General features: G+C 38.1%; 1 long non-coding RNA gene across 1 annotated transcript in view; it reads left to right on the top strand.

Moving 5' to 3' along the window:
- Positions 1 to 11225: 11225 nt before the first annotated feature.
- LOC131419249 (uncharacterized) overlaps positions 11226 to 24129 on the top strand; it is a 38580-nt gene continuing 25676 nt past the window's right edge. The window contains exon 1 of the long non-coding RNA XR_009223176.1: positions 11226 to 11383. This is a non-coding gene — a long non-coding RNA (uncharacterized LOC131419249). The remainder of the gene's footprint in view (positions 11384 to 24129) is intronic.

Genomic DNA, 24129 nt, shown 5'->3' with positions numbered 1-24129 from the left:
TAATAACATTCATAGTAGAGAAATTCATCTCTCAGTAGTATGTTGATGAGAATAGAGTTGAGAAGCTAAAGAAATTTCATCAAGTTCTTGATATTAATTTATAACTTTCTCAAAATGAAGAAAATGAAGCTATATTTTCAAAATCCATCTTCAATTTTTCATCAATACTCAGGTCCAACAACTTGTCCTTTAAGGGTATAAATTTATAATATCTTTTGAAGAAAGAAACGGATTCAAAACTAATACATTTCCTGGAATGAATCTTCTTTGAACAGAAAATAAAATTCAAACAATCTGATCAGCTTTGAAAAGTTTTCAGTGATTACTTTTTGCAAGTGTGCAATATTCAGATTATCACCTACTTCATGGTTAATTATTGTTAAATTATGGAAAATGTCACAGTGGCCCATAGAAACTATTCTTCCAAGATTTTAGCTTTCATTTTTGCTCTTTTAACTGACATTGAAAAGCATGTTGCATTCTTTTCTTGCATGGAAGTATTAAAGTTATTAAAAATACAGAAGATACTAGGGAAAAGTAAGTCTGGATGTCTATTTTCCATCTTTAAAATGTTGGGACCAAAAACACTAAGAGATTTTTCCATAGCTCAAACATCCTCAGCAGAATTTTTCCCCTTGATGATCCTTGTATGTCAGCATGCAATAAGTTGTTTATGATCAACTCACGTCTTTAGAACAAAGAGAATAATCTCAAAGTTAATGCATTAGCCTTTATGTAATTCATAATTTTTACTGCATCAGTAAGCACATTATTTAGGTCAGCTGGCATTTTCCATAGCAAGACTTTCTCAATGAAGGAAGCACATGTTTATATGCTAGCACAGCTTCCTAATCTGGGTAACTACTTCAGAACGTTTTCCTGCCATTGCAGCTGCATCATGAGAGCATATTCCTACAGAAAACTTACATTCCAAACCACATTTACGTTAAATTCCAAGCATAAAAAAATAGACTTGATTATAAATTAAAATAATTGCAAAAAGTAATAAGTTATACAAAGAAATAAAGGCTTACATTTTCTCATTATTTATACATAGTTGGTTTGCAGTTGACACTTACCTTAAAATATCACAAATTGTAATGCATACTACTTTTTTGGTCTGTTTTTAGTAGAGTTTATTTTCTATTACATAATATAATCAGTCAATAGTGTTTTCAGTGACTTCCTTGGGTTGACTAGTATACAATCATATCATCTGAAAAATTTCATTTCTTTCTCCTTTCTAATTGTATCGGGTAGTACATCCAGGATTATAGAAGCCAGAGTTTTACAGCTTCAGTGTTATTGACGTTTTGGGTTGAATAATCTTTATTGTGGGGAGGGGAGTATTCTCCTGTGCATTGTAGAATATTTAGCAGCATCCTTTGCCTCTACTCACTAGATGCCAGTAGCAACATCATGTGATCAAAAAGGTGAGTTAGGAGAAAGTAAGACAGCAAAGAGGATAGGAGTGGCGATTAGGAAGCTGGATATTGAAGGGTAAGATTTCTGTGGAGGAGTGTAATCCATAATTGAGTCCCTTTCAGTTGCTTTTTGATATATTATTTGTGAATATTTATTTGCCTAAAAGTAAGTTAATTCAGTATAATTTCATTTAGTAAAAATCTGCAGAAATAGGGGCCAACCTGGTGGCGTAGCCGTTAAGTTCGCTTGTTCTGCTTCGGGGTGCCCCGGGGTTCACCGGTTTGGATCCTGGGCATGGACCTACCACTCAGCAAGCCACGCTGAGGTGGCATCCCACATAGAAGAGCTACAACTCTACAACTATGATACATAACTATGTACTGGGGCTTTGGGGAGAAAAAAGAAAAAGAGGAAGATTGGCAACAGATGTTAGCGCAGGGCCAATCTTCCTGAAAAAACAAAAACAAAACAAAAATCTGCAGAAATAAAAAGACTATAAGAAAAATTTTCAGCATTATGAGAGTTGCTATTTCTGAGTGGAGGATTCTTAGGAATGTTTTTCAACTTTTTAAAATGTCTTCTTTATGATTTGCTGGATTCAATATTTTTAAATTGAGCATACATAAATTTAGAATAAAATAATACCATTTAAAATATTAATTTAGAAAATTTGCTAGATGCTGAATAACCATAATTATGTTAAAAGCTAAATCATTAGAAAATGTAATAAAATATTAAAGCTATTTGTTTGTGGATTGTAGAAATATCTTTTTTGTGTTTTCCAATTTTTTTGCAATAAACGTGTTATTTTTTTAAGGAAATATTTTAGAAATGGACCTTTATTAAAAGCTCTGAGTTATGGTTGTGAGAGTAAGTTGTTAAACAGAGTGAATATCTCTGGAAGTATTGCTGTGTGAATAAAACCTGAAAATGTCCTAACTTGCCTTGTAGTCAACTTTCTCTCCTAGGAAACAGAGACAGCAGATAGGTGGTTTCCTATTACGAACGCAGACCAGTAGCAGGACCAGCTACATGGTTTTCAGAGCCCAATACAAAATGAAAGTGTAAGGTCTTTTCTTGAAAACTTATTAAAGATCTCAACATGGTGACAGCAGAGCATTAGAAAAAGTGTGGAGCCCTTCTGAGCATGGGACTCTGTGCAACTACACAGGTTGCATGTCCATGAAGCCAGTCCTGCTACAATGGAATCATTTATTCATTTACCAAAAAAGAAATTTAGGATCCTGGGAGAAAACATTCATTTCACAGTGCATGATAGCCAATGAAAGGTATGTCTTAGGTTTTAGAAAGATGGGCATAAAAATCAGAGAAAAGTTAGGCATGACTTCACGACATGAATCTATGAAACCATGAAAAGAAAATTTCAGAGAGTTGAGAAGTTCTTGAAAATTTAGTTCTGATTTCCTAATTACAAGTGAGAGAATGGGGAGAGAGTATATGAAAAATCCACAGGCCTCCTAGGATGAGGTCAAATTTTAAAGAGCTTGTGCACAAGATAAAAAACAGGAGTGTGTAACCAAAGAGGAATGAATGTCAGCGGATATTACAGTACTACAGGGAAACGTCAGGACGGTCAAAGCTCAGAATGATCTGAGTCTTGGGAGGAAAAGTTGACACACACACACACACAAAATGGCTCTTTGTACCTATATTACAGTAAGAACAAGGAAAGGATAGCAGACGAAAGTTAGCGAGTTAGAGGTATAAAGTGAAAACTCCTGAATAATAAAATAATAGGGGTGCTTTTGCTACTGATTGACTAGCCAAATTGCAAGAGTGTTGGGTGGTGGACAGGAGTTAATCTGAGGGAAATTTTCTGATACATTTTCCAAGACTTGTTCTAGATGCTGTTCTTCTTAACATATCAGTGACTTACATCAAGATAGAAAAATAAATTAGATGAAAGTTGCTTGAAGCTGAGAGACAGTTGATGTATTTGGCAACAGAATTACTATCTTAAATAATCTTAATAAGTAGAATCATAGGTCAAATTTGATAAGATGAAGAAAAGTAAGTGTAAAGTACTGAAATGTGATTGAAAAAATCAACCACAAAAGTGTAATATGAGAGAGACATGACTTATCAACCAAAGACTTCAGGGTTTAGGTTAGTCCAAAATTGATGTGATTAGGTTAATCATAGAAGGATACTATTTAATAATAAGTGATTTAACAGTTCTCTGTTAGATCACACCTGAAGGATGGTATAATTCTGAAGACCACACTCAAGATGGGGACACCTGTAAAATGCAACCACCAAGAAGATGCTGAAAAGGTGACGATAACTAAGTCACTGTGAGTATTTGGAGCAAGAGGAACTCTCATATCCTGCCAGGAGTTGGGGGCGTAAACTGGCGTAAGCACTTTAGAAGACAGCTTGATCTTCTCTAGTAAAGCTAAAGACGTGCATACCCTATGACACAGAATTGCTGCTCCTAGGTATACACTCGGAGAAACACATATTTTTGTGCACCAAGAGACATGATCTGAAAGTTCATAGCACCACTGTGCACAATAATACCCCACTTGGAAAGTTCCCAAACATGCCTCAATTTTAGAATGGCTTTATGCAATGTGCCATATTCATTCAGTGGAACACAATAAAAAGCAAACAAAATATAACTCCACACAACAACATGTGTGAATTTTATAAACAGCATGTTGAACAAAGGAATCAAGACACAAATGTATCTATATGATCTGTATGTTCATGATGCAAAGCTCAAAAAAAAACCAGGCAAAACTAGATGATGTTTAAGAATAGATAGTTGGGTGAATAAACTACCAAAAAGTAAATAAATAGAAGCAAAGAAGTCATGACCTTAAAAGTCAAGAAAGTGATTTTCTCTAAGGAATAAAGGAAGTAAAGGATGTATTGAAGGCTCTGAGGATATGGACAATATTCTGATTCTTGCCCTGAGTAGTGGTTAGACAGGTGTGTAGATTTATACATTCTGCTAGTTGTTTTATACTCTGCATTATATCTAATATTCACAAATTTTGAGGAGGTTAAAAGAGATAAGGGGTTCAAAATTGTATGAAAATGTTAAAAAACATCGCTGTGTGTAAAAATTGGAAAAGGGAAGACTTATAGGAAGCCTGATAACTGTCTTCAGATATTTTAAAGGATATTATACTATAGTGGAAATTTTGTTTTTCGGTTTTTTTTTTTACTTCGCACTCCTCTTTTTCTGGGTTCTGAGACCCCTTTTTACGGAAATCATTCCCTTCCACTTCCCCCTCCTCACTTCATTTACGTGGTTGATGGCACCCATTTTAACACAGTGTGACCACTCTCACACACACACACACACACACAGCCACAGTGGATTAGTGGAAGTGAGAACACCTGACTCAAACTAGGTCATAAGAGCCCATTCTCTAGAAATGTATAGTTGGGACCCAATAGGACAACTGGAACTATCAGTTGAAGTTACAGGGTAAAATGTTTGACTATATAGAAGCAGTGTATTATTACAGAGTCACTTTCTCCTAAGGTGCTGACTGCCCCGTGCCTGGAGGGGCTTAGTGTGGCCTGAAGGATTCAAGGAGATATGCAAATAATGGGCAGAATACAAAAATAAAGTGTTTCAATTAAAAAAAAAAAACCTGCAAGAGTTCTTCAGCACATAACATAGACACATGACCTTTTGCCCAAGCATCTACTCTCACCAATTTTAAATGCCTCTATTTAGAAGTAGTTTTTTCTTTTTCTTTTTTTTTTTAATTTTTTGTTTATTGCAGTAACATTGGTTTATAACATTGTAAAAATTTCAGGTGTACATTATTGTACTTCTATTTCTGCATAGATTACATCATGTTCACCACCAAAATACTAATTATAACCCATCACCACATGCATGTGCTGAATTATCCCTTTCACCCTCCTCCTTCCCCCCTTCCGCTCTGGTAACCACCAATCCAATCTCTGTCCCTATGTGTTTGTTTATTGTTGTTGTTATCTACTACTTAATGAAGGAAATCATGCGGTATTTGACCTTCTCCCTCTGACTTATTTCACTTTGCATTATACCCTGAATGTCCATCCATGTTGTCACAAATGGCTGGATTTCATCGTTTCTTATGGCTGAGTAGTATTCCATTGTGTATATATACCACATCTTCTTTATCCATTCGTCCCTTGATGGGCACTTAGGTTGCTTCCAAGTCTTGGCTATTGTGAATAACGCTGCAATGGACACAGGGTTGCATGTACCTTTACAAATTGGTGTTTTCAAGTTCTTTGGATAAATACCCAGCAGTGGAATAGCTGGATCATATGGTAGTTCTATCCTTGATTTTTTGAGGAATCTCCATACTGTTTTCCATAGTGGCTGCACCAGTTTGCACTCCCACCAGCAGTGTATGAGAGTTCCCTTCTCTCCACATCCTCTCCAACACATGCTGTTTCCTGTCTTGTTAATTATAGCCATTCTGACGGGCGTGAGGTGATGTCTCATTGTAGTTTTGATTTGCATTTCCCTGATAGTTAGTGATTTTGAACATCTTTTCATGTGTCTGTTGGCCATCTGTATATCATCTTTGGAGAAATGTCTGTTCAGGTCTTTTGCCCATTTTTTAATTGGGTTGCTGGTTTTTTTGTTGTTGAGATGCATGAGTTCTTTATATATTTTGGAGATTAAGCCCTTATCAGATGTATGGTTTGCAAATATCATCTCCCAATTGTTAGGCTGTCTTTTCGTTATGTTGATGGTTTCCTTTGCTGAGCAGAAGATTTTTAGTTTGATGTAGTCCCATTTGTTTATTTTTTCTATTGTTTCTCTTGCCCGGTCAGACATGGTGTTTGAAAAGATGTTGCTAAGACCCGTGTCGAAGAGCATACTGCCTATATTTTCTTCCAGAAGTTTCACAGTTTCAGGTCTTACATTCAAGTCTTTAATCCATTTGGAGTTAATTTTTGTGTATGGTGTAAGGTAAGGGTCTACTTTCATTTTTTTGCATGTGGCTATCCAGTTTTCCCAACACCATTTGTTGAAGAGACTTTCTTTTCCCCATTGTATGTTCTTGGCTCCTTTGTCAAAGATTAGCTGTCCATAGATGTGTGGGTTTATTTCTGGGCTTTCGATTCTATTCCGTTGATCTGTGTCTGTTTTTGTGCCAGTACCATGCTGTTTTGGTTACTATAGCTTTGTAGCGTATTTTGAAATCAGGGAGTGTGATACCTCCAGCTTTGTTCTTTTTTCTCAGGATTCCTTTAGCTATTCGGGGTCTTTTGTTGTTCCATATAAATTTTAGGATTCTTTGTTCTGTTTCTGTGAAAAATGTTGTTGGAACTTTGATAGGGATTGCATTGAATCTATAGATTGCTTTAGGAAGTATGGACATCTTAACTATGTTAATTCTTCCAATCCAAGAGCACAGAATATCTTTCCATTTCTTTGTGTCTTCTTCAATTTCTTTCAGAAATATTTTCTAGTTTTTGGTGTACAGATCTTTCACCTCTTTGGTTAAGTTTATTCCTAGGTATTTTATTCTTTTTGTTGCAATTGTAAATGGGATGGTATTCTTAATTTCTCTTTCTGCTACTTCGTTGTTAGTGTAGAGAAATGCAACTGATTTTTGTATGTTGATTTTGTATCCTGCAACTTTACCATATTCGTTTATTACTTCTAAAAGTTTTCTGGTGGATTCTTTAGGGTTTTCTATATATAAAATCAAGTCATCTGCAAACAGTGACAGTTTCACTTCTTCCTTTCCAATTTGGATCCTTTTTATTTCTTTCTCTTGCCTGATTGCTCTGGCTAGTACTTCCAGTACTATGTTAAATAGGAGTGGTGACAGTGGGCATCCTTGTCTGGTTCCTGTTCTTAGAGGGATAGTTTTCAGTTTTTCACCATTGAGGATGATATTAGCTGTGGGTTTCTCATATATGGTCTTTATTACGTTGAGGTACTTTCCTTCTATACCCATTTTATTCAGTGTTTTTATCATAAATCGATGCTGTATCTTGTCAAATGCTTTCTCTGCATCTATTGAGACGATCATGTGATTTTTATTCTTCATTTTATTAATGTGGTGTATTACGTTGATTGATTTGCGAATGTTAAACCATCCCTGCATACCTGGAATAAATCCCACTTGATCATGGTGTATAATCTTTTTAACGTATTGTTGTATGCGATTTGCTAGTATTTTGTTGAGGATTTTTGCATCGATGTTCATCAATGATATTGGCCTGTAATTTTCTTTTTTTATGTTGTCCTTGTCTGGTTTTGGTATCAGGGTAATGTCAGCTTCGTCGAATGAGTTAGGGAGCTTCCCCCCCTCCTCAATTTTTTGGAAGAGTTTGAGAAGGATAGGTATTAAGTCTTCTTTGAATGTTTGGTAGAATTCAGCAGGGAAGCCGTCTGGTCCTGGACTTTTATTTTTGGGGAGGTTTGTGATTACTGTTTCGATCTCCATACTGGTGATTGGTCTGTTCAAATTCTCTACTTCTTCTTGATCCAGTTTTGGAAGGTTGTATGATTCTAAGAATTTATCCATTTCTTCCAGATTGTCGAATTGGTTGGCATACAGCTTTTCATAGCATTCTCTTATAATCTTTTGTATTTCTGAGGTGTCTGTTGTAATTTCTCCTCTTTCATTTCTGATTTTACTTATTTGTGCCTTCTCTCTTTTTTTCTTGGTGAGTCTAGCTAAAGGTTTGTCAATTTTGTTGATCTTTTCAAAGAACCAGCTCTTGGTTTTATTAATTTTTTCTATTGTTTTTTTGGTCTCTATTTCATTTATTTCTGCTCTGATTTTTATTATTTCCCTTCTTCTACTGATTTGGGGCTTTGTTTGTTCTTCTTTTTCTAGTTCCTTTAGGTGCATTTTTAGATTGTTTATTTGAGATTTTTCTTGTTTGTTGACATAGGCCTGTATTGCTATAAACTTCCCTCTTAGAACCGCTTTTGCTGTATCCCATAAATTCTGGCATGTCATATTTTCATTTTCATTTGTCTCCAGGTGTTTTTTGATTTCTTCTTTGATTTCTTCATTGACCCAGTCGTTGTTCAGTAGCATTTTGTTTAATCTCCACGTATTTGTGGCTTTTCTGATTTTCTTCCTATAGTTGATTTCCAGTTTCATACCATTGTGGTCAGAAAAGATGCTTGGTATTATTTCAATCTTCTTAAATTTATGGAGACTTGTTTTGTGGCCTAACGTGTAATCAATCCTGGAGAATGTTCCATGTGCATTTGAAAAGAACGTGTATTCTTCGGTTTTTGGATGGAATGCTCTGTATATATCTACTAGATCCACCTGTTCTAGTGTGTCCTTTAAGGCCAATGTTTCCTTATTGATTTTCTGTTTGGATGATCTATCCGTTGGTGTAAGTGGAGTGTTCAAGTCCCTTACTATTATTGTGTTACTGTCTATTTCTGTTTTTATGTCTGTTAATAATTGCTTTATATATTTAGGTGCACCTACATTGGGTGCGTAGATATTTACAAGTGTTATATCCTCTTGTTGGATTGTTCCCCTGATCATTATGTAATGCCCTTCTTTGTCTCTTTTTACAGTTTTTGTTTTAAAGTCTATTTTGTCTGATATGAGTACTGCTACCCCAGCTTGCTTTTCATTGCCATTTGTGCGGAATATCTTTCTCCATCCCTTCACTGTCAGTTTGTGAGTGTCTTTAGGTCTGAAGTGTGCAGCATATATATGGGTCTTGTATGCAGCATATATATGGGTCTTGTTTTTTTATCCAGTCAGCCACCCTATGCCTTTTAATTGGAGCATTTAGTCCATTGACATTTAAAGTAGCTATTGATAAGTATGTACTTACTGCCATTTTTTAACTTTTTTTTTTCTCTGTTCCTTTCTTCTTCTATACAGAATTGATGGTCACTTTACTTAGACCTCTGTCTGAAACCTGTACTCTTTAACTCCCCTCCTCCCTCCTTTTATGTTTTTGATATCATATCTAACCTCTTTTTTGTGCATTTGTATCCATTACATTCTTATCATGGAAATAGATAATTTTTCCTATTTGTGGTCTTCTCTTTTCCACTTAAATCAGTCCCTTTAACCTTTCTTGTATCACTGGTTTCTTGGTGACAAACTCCTTTAATTTTTGCTTGTCTGGGAAATTTTTGATCTCTCCTTCCATTTTGAATGATAACCTTGCTGGGTAGAGTATTCTTGGCTGTAAGTTTTTTCCTTTTAGCACTTTAAATATATCGTGCCATTCTCTTCTAGCCTGTAAGGTTTCTGCTGAGAAGTCAGCTGATAGCCTTATGGGATTTCCTTTGTATGTAACTTGACATTCTCTTGCGGCTTTTAGGATTTTCTCTTTATCTTTAATTCTGGACATTTTGATTAGGATGTGTCTTGGTGTGGGCCTCTTTGGGTTTATCTTGTTTGGGGCTCTCTGTGCTTCCTGTACCTGGATGTCTGCTTCCTTCCTTAGGTTAGGGAAGTTTTCATCTATTATTTCTTGAAATAGATTCTCTGCCTCCTTGTCTCGCTCTACTCCTTCTGGGACACCTATAACACGGATGTTAGTGCGCTTGATGTTGTCCCAGAGGTCCCTTAGACTGTCCTCACTCTTTTTAATTCTTTTCTCTTTTACCTGTTCCCCTTGGGTAATTTCTTCTAGTCTTTCGTCCAGCTCACAGATCCGTTCTTCTGAATCCTCTACTCTGCTTTTGAGTCCCTCTAAGGAATTTTTCATTTCCAGTATTGTATTCTTCATTTCTGATTGGTTCTTTTTTATATCTTCCATTTCTTTGTTGACATTCTCACTGAGTTCATCTATTCTTCTCCCCAGATCAGTGAGCATCCTCAGCACTCTTAATTTGAACTCTCTGTCGGGTAGGTTGCTCATTTCTGTTTCACTTAGTTCCTTTTCTGGGGTTTTGTCCTGTTCCCTTACTTGGAATGTATTCTTTTGCCTCCTCATTTTGCCTCTTTCCCTGTGCTTGTGTCTACGTATTAGGTAGGTCAGCTACGTCTCCTGCTCTTGGATAGGTGACGTTATGTAAGTGATGCCTTAGGAGGCCTACAGTGTGCTTCCCTCAGTTCTCAATGTTCCAGGGGTGACCCCTATGTGGGCTACGTGTGTCCTTCTGTTGTTTCCTGTTTGCTCTCCCTGTAGGCACCCAGGGAGGCCGAGTTATGCTCCTGGCCAGCTGTTGTAATGCTCAGCTGCTTGTAGTTGTTGTGGGTCCTTCAGTCTCTTTATCAGGTATGGGGAGCCCCAGCACAGTTGGCTGCAAGTTCTAATACCACATTTGTGTTGCAGTATTTCTTTTAAGTGAGTAGGCCCCCAGCGTGGCAGGTTGTTAGCCTCAGGGCCTTACAATTGCTGTAAGCTTCTAGCCTTTAGGTCTCTTGTCAGCTCTCTGAGGATTGCAGCTGGGTGGGGCTGGCCTCAGGCACAGGAGCACCCAATTGTTTCAGGCTTTGGAAGGGGGGGCAAACCCCCTATGTGGGTCTTTGAGAAGCACAAGTCTTCTGCAGCTGACAAACCCTGCCGCCCACAGGTCCACACACACAGTCAACACAGTCCTGCCCCCTGTGCGTGCCCCGACCTCCCCAAGCAGACCCGGTCTCTCCACGGCAGGAGCCCCACACACTCCACCACTGCCCCACACTCTCCACCCGCTCCTTGTGCACACCCTGCCCTGCTAAAGTCGGCTCAGTTGCCAGGCTGCAGAGAATCCAGTCACCAATCTATGCAGGCCCACAAGTTGCCTGAGGGCTTGTTGTTGGGTGCGGCCTGTCTCTGGGGTGGGCTGCCTGCCCTGGCTGAGCTGGATTAAATCGGTGCTCTAGCGGGTGGGGCAGACCCTGGGCTAGCAGGCCTCAGGGAGAACTCCAATGGTGTCTGTGTCAGCACGCCCACACCAGACCACAACGATGGCCGCAGCCAATGTCCCAGTCCCTGGAGAGGTCTCACCCCTCACCGAGATGCACTCAGGGCCTATTAGGTGAGTCTCTTTTCACCACAGCACTGTGCACCTTTCTTTCTGGTGATTTTAGGATGCTTTCTGAAATGGGTGAGTTTGCGCACAGGCCCTTTAAGAGCCGGTTTTAGTTTCTTTGGGAACCAGCTTTTCTGGGGGTCCTCCCCAATGTTTTAGTCGCAGGCAAAGTCAGACGTTATGCCACTGGTCTCGATTGTGCTGGGTCCACAAAATGCCCACAGCGGGGGCGCTCCCCGGCTCAGGGCCCCCTGCCTCCAGGGAGGGCTGTGGCCCTGTGGACTGCTCCCGGCGGCCGTGAAGCTGGTGGCTGGTGAAGGCGGCGTTTTTCCTCTCCAGAAGGGAGTTTCTGCCTCTTCCACCTCAGTTAGGATTGTCCGTTGTTGCAGGAGTTCCTCCTATCCAGTTTTCAGTTCTGTCTCAGGGGTAATTTTTCCACGAGTAGTTGTAAATTGGCTGTGTCCACGGGAGGAGGTGAGTTCAGAGTCTGTTTACGCCGCCATCTTGACTTCCAAACCTCCAGTTTTTTCTTAAATTTCAAGCATATCATTCCTCTCCTCAAACCTGTAACCAATAGCTCCGATATAAGACTCATTTTACTCACATTTAGATTTAGGAAAGGTTACAGCTACTATGTTGTCCTTATTCCATTTAACCTCTCCAGATTTCACCCCTTTACTTAACTGGGCGAGCATGCTTGTCATTATATGTGTTCTATCTTCAAACTCCCAACACCTGTTTCTTTCCTATTGTACCTTTTAATCATTTCTTCAAGAATGAAAAAAATGACAGACATAATGTGCTGACTTTAAATTCCAGGATTATATTTTCTAAGATGAGGAACCAACTTGGTAGAACTCACATTGAATAAACAACATTAATTATTACTGACAGATTTTTCTTAGGTGGATGGGCACAGGAATTCTTCAGATCAGAACACTCATTAATCCATTATAAAAATCGTGTGCTGAAATTTAGGTTGTTACTGTAATGATAAAATTTATCCCTATGTTGCATTGCATTATTCAAAAGAAGAGAGAGAAAAATGAGATGTGAGAAATGTGCATTATAGGTCATTCATTATTTAAAATAATCAAGTAGTTCATTCAACTATAGGATAGGTAAGCAAGGGTCTTTTTTAGCACAGGCCTTTTTGGTAGTTGCTTAAGGTAAGAGAGAGACTTTCCCTCCAATTTGACTTTTATTTACCTACTATCTAAACATACCCACTAGAGTATTTCAGTTTGGGGTAATAATTTTAATTCTTGTATTTTCCTCTCTGGTCTTTATTGTCAAATAAAAAAAAATCACTGTCAAAATAAAACTGTTTGAAAATTCATGATTACATTTTTTTCCTGTTTTTCACTAACAAATTAAATAATTGCACAGACTGATAAAAAAATTCTTGTATTTAAAAATTTTTAAATATTCTAGAATTACTATTTAATATCTGAAATTATGAAATGTTAGAGTGGAACTAGAGGACAGGGAAGATTTGTGCAATTTTGGCATTGAAAGTCCACGCAGTTCAACATATAAGAGTGTCTGTGGTAGGCAGCCTCTAAGATGTCCTCCAATGATTCCTACCTCCTGAAATTCACACATTATCCACTGCCCTTGAATGTGGAGTGGATGTATCTACTCACTGCTAATGAACAGAATATGGCAAAGTGACATGATGTCGCTTCTAAGATTAGGAGAGAAAAATGCTGTGGCTTCCATCTTGGGCACGTTCTCTCTTGCTCTCTGTTGGATTGCTTATCTGGGAGAATCCAGCTGCCTTATCAGGACATGTCCCTGTGAGGCATCCCTGAGGCCCAAAGCAAGGGACTGAAGCCTGCCAACAACATACGTGTGAGCTTGGAAGTGGACCCCACCTCAGTCAAACCTTCAGATGAGATCATAGCCCTAGCTGATGGTTTTACTGCAACTTTATGAAAGACCCTGATTCAGAGGCACGCTGCTAACCCATGCCCATATTTCTCATCCATAGAAACTGTGAGATGGTAAATGTTTGTTGTTGTAAGCTGCTAAATTTGGGGGTAATTTGTTATGCAGCAATAGATAGCTAATACAGTTGTATCAATGACGTTGAGATTTTGGCAAAGGGCATATATCATGATATTCTATGCATAACTTTACCTAGAAAAGTAGGACAAAGGGGTTAAGGTAGATAGAAAAAAATAGCACCCTAAGATGTCCACATTCTAATCCATGGAAACTGTGAATATGTTACTTTACATGGCAAAAGGGATTCTGCAGGTGTAATTAAGTTAAGGTTCTCAGCATGGGGAGATTATCCTGGACTATCCAGTTGGGCCCAGTGTAATCACAAAGGTTGTTAGAAAATTGAGGCAAGAGGATTGGAGTCAGAAAATGAGACAGAAGTGACAATGGAAGGAGAGGTTGGAGTGATGTGCTTTAAAGATGAAGGAAAGGCTCATGAGGCACGAAATGCAGGTGGCCTCTAGGAGCTGGAAGAGGCACAGGAAAGAATTTTTCCCTAGAGCCTCCAGAAGAAATGAATTTCTGCTAACATCTTGATTTTATCCCAGTGAAACTGATTTTGGACTCTGATGGCCAGAACTGTAAGGAAATACATCTGTGTGGTCACTTTGTGGTAATTTGTTACAGCAACAATAGGAAACTAATACAGGGGCTTTTGGTGAACATCCCACTGTTTTGTACATAATTATCTCTGAAAATTGTTACACAGAAATAGAAAGATGTAAGAAGAAAACAGACCAAAATTCTAAGGGAACAGTTCAAGATGAAACGAGAAGAATAAGATAGTAAAGATTACCGAGAAACTAAAAACATAGAAAAAAAATTGAAAACCACATGGTAGGGAATAAAGAGCAGAAATAATGTTGTGAAAAACTGAAATAGAGGGTTGAGATACTATCCTGAAAGGCAAAGGAAGGAAAGATGATAGATACGGAATAAACAGAAGGAAAAAAAAAAAAAAAGAAAAAGAAAATTATTCATAAAGAAGAGCAAAAACTATCGTACAATGATAGGAAACTTTCCCAAAGCTAAAAATTCTACATGTGCATTTTTAAGTCTTATCCATGCTCTAGGCAAAATGAATGAAAAGAAACCTACAGCTAAATACATTTGACAATATTTTTATCTGCAGGAATTAAAAAAATGGTCTAAAAAGCCTCTAGACAAAAATGTGTCTTTACATCTATGTCTATCTCTCTATCTACATATATCTAGCCTACGTCTATATCTGTATCTACATCTATATCTATAACCTGTAAGTAGTCAAAATAAAGGTTGGGCCAAGACTTTTCTTCTGCAGAACAATACGCAAGAAAATTCTAGGGTGATATTTACATATTTCTAGGGTGGGAGGGATGTGACCAAACATGTTGTCCCAGGCCAAATTGAATATCATGGATAAAGGCAATTAAAACCCACATCACGTTTCTAAGGACTTATAAAGTATATCACCCATTTGTTCACCATTCTTCAATAACTTGAAGATACACATCCAATGATCAAGAAATAAAATGAAATCAAGCTCATGAATGAAGAAGGAACATTTTTCAAAGGAAGGGCATAGAACACTAAAACTAATGGCGTTTTCAAAATCTGAATTATTTTAACATGGGTGCACAGCTCAATGGAAATCACAGAAATTATCAATGAAGGAGAAGACAGAGCAATTGCTCCGCAAGTTATATATTCCAAAGAAATAAATATGTATTTGTGCGAATATATAGCTAAAAGAATGTCAATTGAAGATGTATATATTATGTTAGAAAATAAAAATACCTATAAAACCACCAATAGGGAAATAATTTAATCCATTATAATGTATAACATAATGATGAAAAATGATATAGTTCTTAAGACAGAATGCTAGAAGAATTTTGTACAGCATGGGGAAATGTTCACAATATAATTTAGTGAAAAAAAGCAAGTTATAAAACGGTATGCATAAAATAACAAGTTTTTGTGAAAATAATGCTTATGTGTACATGAAATGATACTGGAAGGTTTTGTGCTAAATCATTAACAGCAATTTTCTCTCGATGATTTTCCTCTTCTGAGATTTATGCATTTTCTGCCATAAACGTGTATCATTTTTGAACAAACAGTGTGCACAGTCTCTGCTTGAGCAGCAAATAGAAAGATGCACAACCTTCTTTATGTTTCATGAGTTCCTTTAAGAAGCAGTTGAACTTTGACCACCAATTACTGTCAGACAGAGCAGCACAACATCCAATATGAAGAAGCAAAACCATTATTTTGAGGTAGCCAGACATTCTCCAGAGTTCAGATGGACAGTGTTAAATAATTCAGATCACTAAGTCACTCAGTTATCTAGAGGGACATTTTCTAGTTAGTGCAGACCAATGTGCCTATTGTAGTAACAGATTTCTTAGAATCCAGTATACTTCAGGCACCAAATTAAAATTATTTTAAGATTCAATTAGATCATTGTTAAGATTTACCCTGAAAATCCTTGAGGCTAGGATGTTGTACATTCTCTGTAGACATTACTAATTGATAGGAGCTGGCATTCAAGGAATTACTGATTTGCCATCCTAGAGGCATCACTCTGAAGTTACATTAATTCATTCAATCACTTTGTTAGTCAGATACTCAGTCTGCTATCATCAAATATTTGTTAAGTTTCAGACATCGTTCCACCCATTCCATGAAAGTGTGGTAGCGAACAAGACACCCAAGATGCCTCCTCTCATGGAACTCACATCCCATTGTGGGAAGTTGGTCAATAAGTAACACCTGTGTTTAAGGAAAAGCAAGAGGTCCAACGTGGCTGGGGCCGATAAATGAGGATGTATCAGTCATGATCCGCTGAGGAAAACAAAAACTCCTTAATGCAGCTAAAATAGAGGAAATTAATATAATGGAATAGGTTGCATGGGTGGTAGAAGAGCTAAGAAGCCAGAGGGGATTGTCTAATCCAAAGATTAGAAGTAGCAGGAAGGCATTAGCAGCTCCAGGCTGGGAGGCCTACGAGAGGATGCAGGGTTGCTGGGGCCACTCAGCAGAAGCTGGACTTGCCTGACGGGAGCAGAAGCCATGGAGGAGACAGGTCAGAGAGATTAGGGGTGAATATCCTAGCGCCTCCCTTCTTCCGTCTCCTGCCAGTGCCTTCCATGGGCAAGACTCAGGCAGAAGCCAGCTGATGCAGGAGCAGAGCAGGGAACAGGGAAGGAACAGCTCTGTGGGCAAACAGGAGGGGCAAGAATAGGGTGGGAGAGGAGTGAGGTCCTGGGGAAATCAGATGAGAAAGATCATTATAGGCTGAGGGAGGGTTGGGATCATAATCTAAGTGGAAGAGAAGACTTGGAGAATCTCAAGTCCCAGGAGGGAATGGTGTAAAATCCTGGAACTTAGAAAGTTTGATTCTCCCTACAAGTCTTCTGAGTCCCATTTCCCTGCAGAGATTGTGTACCTGTCCCTAATCCCCATCCTAAATGCTGTAGTAATTTATCCTAGCAGAAGGCCAATTTGCCCTTCACATATTACACATCTAAAGTACTCAGATCAAATATTTCCAGTTCAGACACTGTTCAGAGACTTCACTGATCTGCAATATATCATAGCCATTATAAGCACAAACAGATGACGTGGGTTCAAATCCTAGTTCTGCCATTTACCACCTGTGTGACTTTGGGCACGTCATACAACTTCTCTGTGTCTCTGTTTCCTAATCTGCAAAATGAGGCTAATAATGGTACCTACTTGATAGGATTCTCGGGAAGATGAAGTGCATAACCTGGGCCATTGCCTGACCAGGAGAAAGGACTTGCTTGTGTTTGCTTAATCCCAGCCCTTGTAAAATGCCCAAAGTGAGGCCATTGATATTACAGACAAACCTTGAAGGATATGATATTCAAGTTTCTAAATCCCCCAAGCCAATGCTTCTCAAAGTGTGGTCCCAACTAGCAGCAGCAGCAGCATTACCTGGGAACTTGTTAGAAATGTAAATTCTTGGGCCCCACCCTAACCCACTCAATTAGGAGGTGGGGCCTGGAAATCTGTGTTTTTACAAGCCTTCCAGGAGATTCTGATGTGCAGCTGCTGCCTAAATATTCAGTTCGGTAGCCTGAAAGAAACATATCTGAACTGCACTGATTTAACTTATTACACAAAGGCCTCCAGTGAACAGTTCAAAATAGGAAATAAGAAGTTATTGAAACGTGCTTCTGCATCCCTTTTTGAAATTTCTATTACACTATTCATACTCCACGTGAAGGTGATTTTTTTAAGTGTAAATGCAATATAAAAAGATATTTTTTATGACAATATTCAATGTCTTTTTTAAAAAAATATCACTCGTGTGTGTGTGTGTGTGTGTGTGTGTGTATTGAAGCACTAAATTCCTCCTATGTCAGTGATAGCATGGGGTTAGTTTCTCTTAGTTCTCATGCTAAGACTTTTTATCCCACACCAGTCCCACCTCATCTAAGGATCAAGGACCCGGCCTTGTGTCCTGGGCTGTCGACAAGGCTGCTGTTCTCATGGGGCCAGCAACACAGGCAGGGGGCCTTCTGCTGGCTGGACCACAGAAGACATGCAGGCAGCTGTAGGTGGAAAGCCCTCACCCGAAGGGTTTTGAAGACAGTGGACACGGCTCCTTTGTACAAGAGCAGAGGGAATCACCCAGCATCCACCATGCTCCTTCAGGACAGAACCTTCTCCCTTAGACCCATGACCTCCTCCAAGTTCATGATACTCATCCCCAAGACAAAGGCCCTTGTGGCATCTCCCAGAGATGGGGCACAATTCTCTTCTCTTTCTAATCATTTCCATGGCAAAACTTCTGCAAGACTTCGCTTTGATTCTCAGACGCCCAGTGTGGAATTAAAATGATTACTGAAAATAATTTTGTTTTTCTCTTTACATTTAGGCTACAACAAGCCTAATTACCCCTCAGAGCCATGGAGGAATGTCTCAGACCAACAAGGAAAAGATTAGAAAGAGCAGGAAAAAAGAAAAATCTCTAAGATTAATATCTCAAGAACTCTTCCCACTACACTCAGGAAAAAAAGAAAGTTAATCTGCAAACTCACGCTGTCCTCTTTTGTGCCTCTGTTGTCAAGATTTTGTTTTGAATCATGGTGGCTTCATTTCACCTAGGTCTCTTGCTGGGAACTATTCACACTCCCTCCTGTCATTAAAGATTCCGGTTCTTAGACTGTTTCACTCTAACGTACGTGTGTCTACTCTTGTAAACCAACTCACATCCCTTTGGGAAGCAGATATGATATAAATAATGAATGAAGTAACGAAAATCTGGTCTCAGGGCATTATGTCCTGAGGTAAAACTTTGCAAAGTTGCAAATAAACCTGTGCTTTAAAATGCCATTTCTTTAAATATTAATAGTTTTATTTATTTAATAGAGGTGTTAAGCTTTGGAATCAGATTTCACGGGATCATCCTAGCACAACTACTTTTCAGTTGTGTGACAACTTTTTGGTACCTCAGTTTTCTCATTAGTAAAACAGAGAGTAATGTTATCCCTCTGATGAGGTAGTTGTGAATTTGGATAAATTATACGTAAAGTGCTCGTCATAGTGCCCGGAACTTAACAGATTTTAAATGGATGTCAGCTGTTGCTAATATTGTTAGTATCGTTATCATTGTTGTTGCTAGTTATTGGCAACTTTGCTCTAAAAAAAGATTTAAAAGAGCTTCAAAGATACGTGCAACTCACGAAATGTCGTAATTAGAAGGAAGTGAAAAAGATTAAGAATGTGGATAGTTATGATATTCTGGACTAATCACTCCTTTGTTATTTTTATTGTATCTTTATCTGTCTTTGTCATTGGAATTATAATCAATTCTCAAATAATTTTCAAGTTCTTGAATTATTAAGGGGCTTACTTTTTGCTTTTATCATTTCCACTAAGAGTTTAAATCAAGATTTCTCCAAATGTTTGGAAGCAAATAGTCATTATTACATACACTCTAAAACACATACATGTGTGCGCACGCAGGCACGTGCACACACACACACACACACACACACACACACACGAGGGGTAAATATTACCATGTCCAGGGAACTAGAAGTCACCAAGAAGCAAAATTATAGTGTCTCCCTAAATAGTAGCACATGTCACTCTTCTAGAGAGAAAGTTCTCGTACTAACCTGTACATTGATTTACCTAAATGATCAGAAAACAGCATATAAATGATGCTACGGAGACATTTAAAGAAATCCAGATTCCTGAGCCTTATGTCAAACCTACTAAATCAGACTCTTCCAACGTGGGAAGTTATTACAAGGTTTCTCACAACCTGGTCTCCCCTGTTAGGATAAATAATAATGCTGCCTATAATAAAAAGATTTGCTGATGGTTACGACAGGAGGCTTTTCAATAGTTCAGTTATAGGGAAGCAATGGGAAGAATCCATTAGAACTTGGTGTCAGAGAAGTGATTGTTGTAGACTGGAAATAAGAAGGGAACTGATAAGAACTGCTAAAGACAAGACTGGAAAAGGAATAGGATTGCTGAAGTGTTCCTTCTTATATCAGCAAGGGGGAAATAAAGCTTCACGTATAGATCCTATTCTCCAGGGACACATTGCCATTGACACATAATTTCAGGGGAAGAAACTGGACTTCCTTTTGAATGCAACCATTCTGTATGTAAAGGTGATAAGGAGAGATAGTTAGCTGATTCAGTCATTCTGAGCATCTATTTTCTAGTTTTGGAGAATTCTTCTCCTAAAATTGACTTACTTTATATTCGCCTAAACTTCACCCACACTCTCCTCTCCAAAATCAAATTTACCATTGGTGTGAAATAGATTTGAACCTCCGTCTTTCTCTCAAATTTTTCTTCAACTCTAAATTAAACATAAAGGAATGGGCAGGAAATCATTTTCACCAGCATGAAAGCACCACACACTTCTGCCTGCTGACAAGGACCTTCTCCATCCCAAGTGGCTTCACAGATTGTTGCCTTAAAGAAGCGACAGAATTCTACAGAATCTTTTTCCTCCGTGATAGTATTTCTTATCATTTTTTAAAAACATAATGACAGTGGGCACTAAAAAGGGCTGCTTAGACTAAAAATCATATCAGTTTATTCATTTTAATCAAAAGTGATGGCTTCTCCTTTAGTCATCCTTTAGGCAATTAACGTTTACCAGTTTAAAAGCATTTTTCTATTTGCTTTTGTGATTTTTCTTGGAAATTGATTCTGTATTTGTATTGTTTTTTTTTTTAAATTTTTTATTCATTGCAGTAACATTGGTTTGTAACATTGTATAAATTTCAGGTGTACATCATTATACTTCTATTTCTGCATAGATTACATCATGTTCACCACCAAAATACTAATTACAACCCATCACCACACACATGTACGGAATTATCCCTTTCACCCTCCTCCCTCCCCCCTTCCCCTCTGGTAACCACCAATCCAATCTCTGTCTCTATGTGTTTGTTTATTGTTGTTATTATCTACTACTTAATGAAGGAAATCATATGGTATTTGACCTTCTCCCTCTGACTTATTTCACTTTGCATAATACCCTCAATGTCCATCCATGTTGTCACAAATGGCTGGATTTCATTGTTTCTTATGGCTGAGTAGTATTCCATTGTGTATATACACCACAGCTTCTTTATATTTGTATTGTTGTAAGGCAAAAGATTTAGACTGAAGTCCCCACTTGTTCGTATTCAGTATTTCTGCCCGTGGCACCTCTTGCTCCTAATATATTGATTCTACTATTTTATAAAGGTTATTTTGACATCTTGTCCTTAGGGTAAAAGTCCTCAACTGGTCTCTACTTTTTTCTGTGATTCCAGAGAAAGTAGTTTTGAATGTAAAAGGGTATAGTTGATGGTAATGCTGGAAAGTTCACAGAGTTCTGCTCTTCCAGCACTATTCTAACTAATTTTATCAATAGATAACACTGAAAGCTTGCCGTGTGCAAATCATGTGCTAAATGGTTTAAGTGCATTATCTCGTTTATTCCTCCTCACACCCCTTTTCTGGAGGTGGTAATGCTGGGCCCATTTTACAGATGGCAGTGAGGTACAGACATGTTAAATCACCTGCTCAAAGTCACACAGGTAATAGACGCAGAGCCGGGACTTGAACCCAAGTCTGGATGACTCTAGAGCTGACATTGTTTAACACCACTCATTCTCCCTTGCATGTTTACTATCGTTGTGTAATATTTTTAGGTTTGCAAGCTCTGTATTTGCAATAGCCTGATTTATGTCCCCCAAGGACATCAGGTCTTAATCCCTGGAACCTGTAAATGTCACCTTATTTGGAAAAAGTCTTTGCAGATGTAATTAAGTAAAGGATTTTGAGATGAGATTATCCCAGATTATCCAGGAAGGCCCTAAATGCAATCACGTGTATCCTTATAAGAAGGAGGCAGAAGGGGATTACACATAGACAGAAGAGGAGAAGGGAATGTGAAGATGAAGGCAGATGTTGGAGTTATGTGGCCACAAGCCAAGGAATGCCAGCGGCAGTAGGAAGCTAACAAATATTCAAGAAACCACATGTTACTTCATGATAATTCTGTCAACAGAAGAGAGAAGATGCCTGGGTGATGATCTTTTCTTTTAAATAGCCTGATAATTTTTCAAGTTGACTCCATGTTTCCATATTTCCCTTCATTATTTTAAAACAAAATGAAGGCATACACATTGAATAGTGAAGACGCATAACTTTAGAAAGCAGACTGGAGGAAGAAAATTAAAACTTAACTGTCGTCATTAATTATTACCTATTTTTATCTTGTTTTAACTCCTGTCCAAAGCACATTTGATCAGCATATGCCTGTAACTTGTTCTATTTTCTATACATACTTAGAGTTGCTGCTTCTTTCATGGCCATGCCCTGGTCCTTCAGGGTGGTCCGGTGCTTGAGAAACAGCCCAGCTTGGCAGTCCCCTTGGAGCTCCTTGGCACTGTGGTGTTGGACAATTTACTTCACAGTGTCATATTGACAGCCTATGAATAACTTACTGCTGAAAAAAATACATCCCCAAAAGTTTAGCTTCCTGCTCTTCTGAATTCTTGATCCCTTCTTCCCCTTTCACGTGGGAGAGCTTAGGGGAAGAAAAGCAACAAGATATCCCCATGTTACTGATAGTCTCTTGCTTTTTTTTCTTCTAACCTCCCAACCTCATGAACAAATTTTACTTCTTTATGTGAAAACAATCCTGCATCCATTAGTTATTTCTTTTAGTCTGATTTAGTCACATTCAAATTACCTTATGAAATAACTTGCATTAATAAAAATCTCAGGTGATATAAGAAACTATTTTTCTAAAAGAGTTTGAAAAATTTTTAAAAATACTTAAATAGAAAATTTAATATGGGTTTAAAAACAGAGTAAATTTGTGTTGTCACTACTTGCCTATTGTTTTTTGTGAACTTTGTCTTCTTGTTCTTGCCTTTATCCTATTTATTGTCAATTTCTATTGTAAGTTTTCTGTACTGCATAAGAAAAGACAAATTAGCTCTGTAATATTCCATCACTTTCTAATCCATTCATAAGTATAAATGAATTGAGGCCCATCAATTGCAATAGGTAGAATTATGTCCCTCCCTCCAAAAATATGTTGGAGTTCTAATCCCTAGACTCTCAGAATGTGACCTTATTTGGAGATAGGGTCTTTATAAGGGTAATCAAGTTAAAAGGAGGTCATTCGGGTGGGCTCTAGTCCAATATGACTGGTGTCCTTATAAAATGGAGAAATTTGGACACAGAGACAGATACACAGAGGGATGATGATATAAAGACACACAGGGAAAAGTTGGCCATGTGACTGAAATGGTGCATCTACAAGCCAAGGAATACGAAAGATTGCTAGTAAGCACCAGAAGCTAGAGGAAGCAAGGAAGGATTCTTCCCCAGAGCCTTCAGAGGGACCACGACCCTGCCAACACCTTGATTTTGGACTTCTGGCCTCCAGAACTGTGAGACAATAAATTTCTATTATTTTGAGCTACCCAGTTTTTTTTGTAAGAAACTAATCTATTAATAAATAAAGAAAAACAAACAACTAAAGATAGAAGTATAATTAATTCTAATCATTGGGTTGTTAAGAATGACAGGCTATATCAAATGTCACCATCCAACGGGATCATCTGGAGGAGAGAAATGTGAATTATGCTAATCAGAGAAGTTCAGAAAGAGTAACTGAAAAAATCAATTACTTCAATCCAGAATGGCTGCCTATTCCCCAAGGTGTCTTGAAATTAGTGCCTCCATTTGAAAAGAGTTCAGTGATCTCAGAGTTTTGCCTTTTTGAGGAGTCTCAGAGATCATCTAGTGATTTTTGCAGGTAACCTTGGGACTCAGCTAAGCCTCCGCACCTTGGTGAAGCCTTCCCTATCCCTTATCCTTGAGACAATTGACCCCTCCACCTTTTCTGACCCCAGGGTTCCCTTACAAAGCTCTATTTATTTCAGCCCCTCTCACACTGTATTTACAATTATTTCTTTTTTCTCTCTCTCTTCCACTGGTCTGTTGGGTTCTAAAGGTTAGGTATCAGTACAGAGTAGCTATTCAGTACATATTTTTGGAAAGATAGAATTAACTGGAGTCTGTAGAGGTCAAGTGACTCACTCAAGGTCACTGTATTAGTCTCCTAGTGCTGCTGTAATAAATTACCACAAGCATAGTGGCTTAAATCAAAACAAATTTATTGTCTTACAGTACTAGAGGTCAGAGTCCAACATCAGTCCCACTGGACTCAAGTCAAAGTGTTGGGGTTGATT

This window comes from Diceros bicornis, chromosome 20 (assembly GCF_020826845.1).
Source record: "Diceros bicornis minor isolate mBicDic1 chromosome 20, mDicBic1.mat.cur, whole genome shotgun sequence".
In the NCBI taxonomy this organism is placed as follows: domain Eukaryota; kingdom Metazoa; phylum Chordata; class Mammalia; order Perissodactyla; family Rhinocerotidae; genus Diceros; species Diceros bicornis.
The sequence above is the reverse complement of the archived record's forward strand: the minus strand, read 5'-3'. Positions and strand labels throughout refer to the sequence as shown.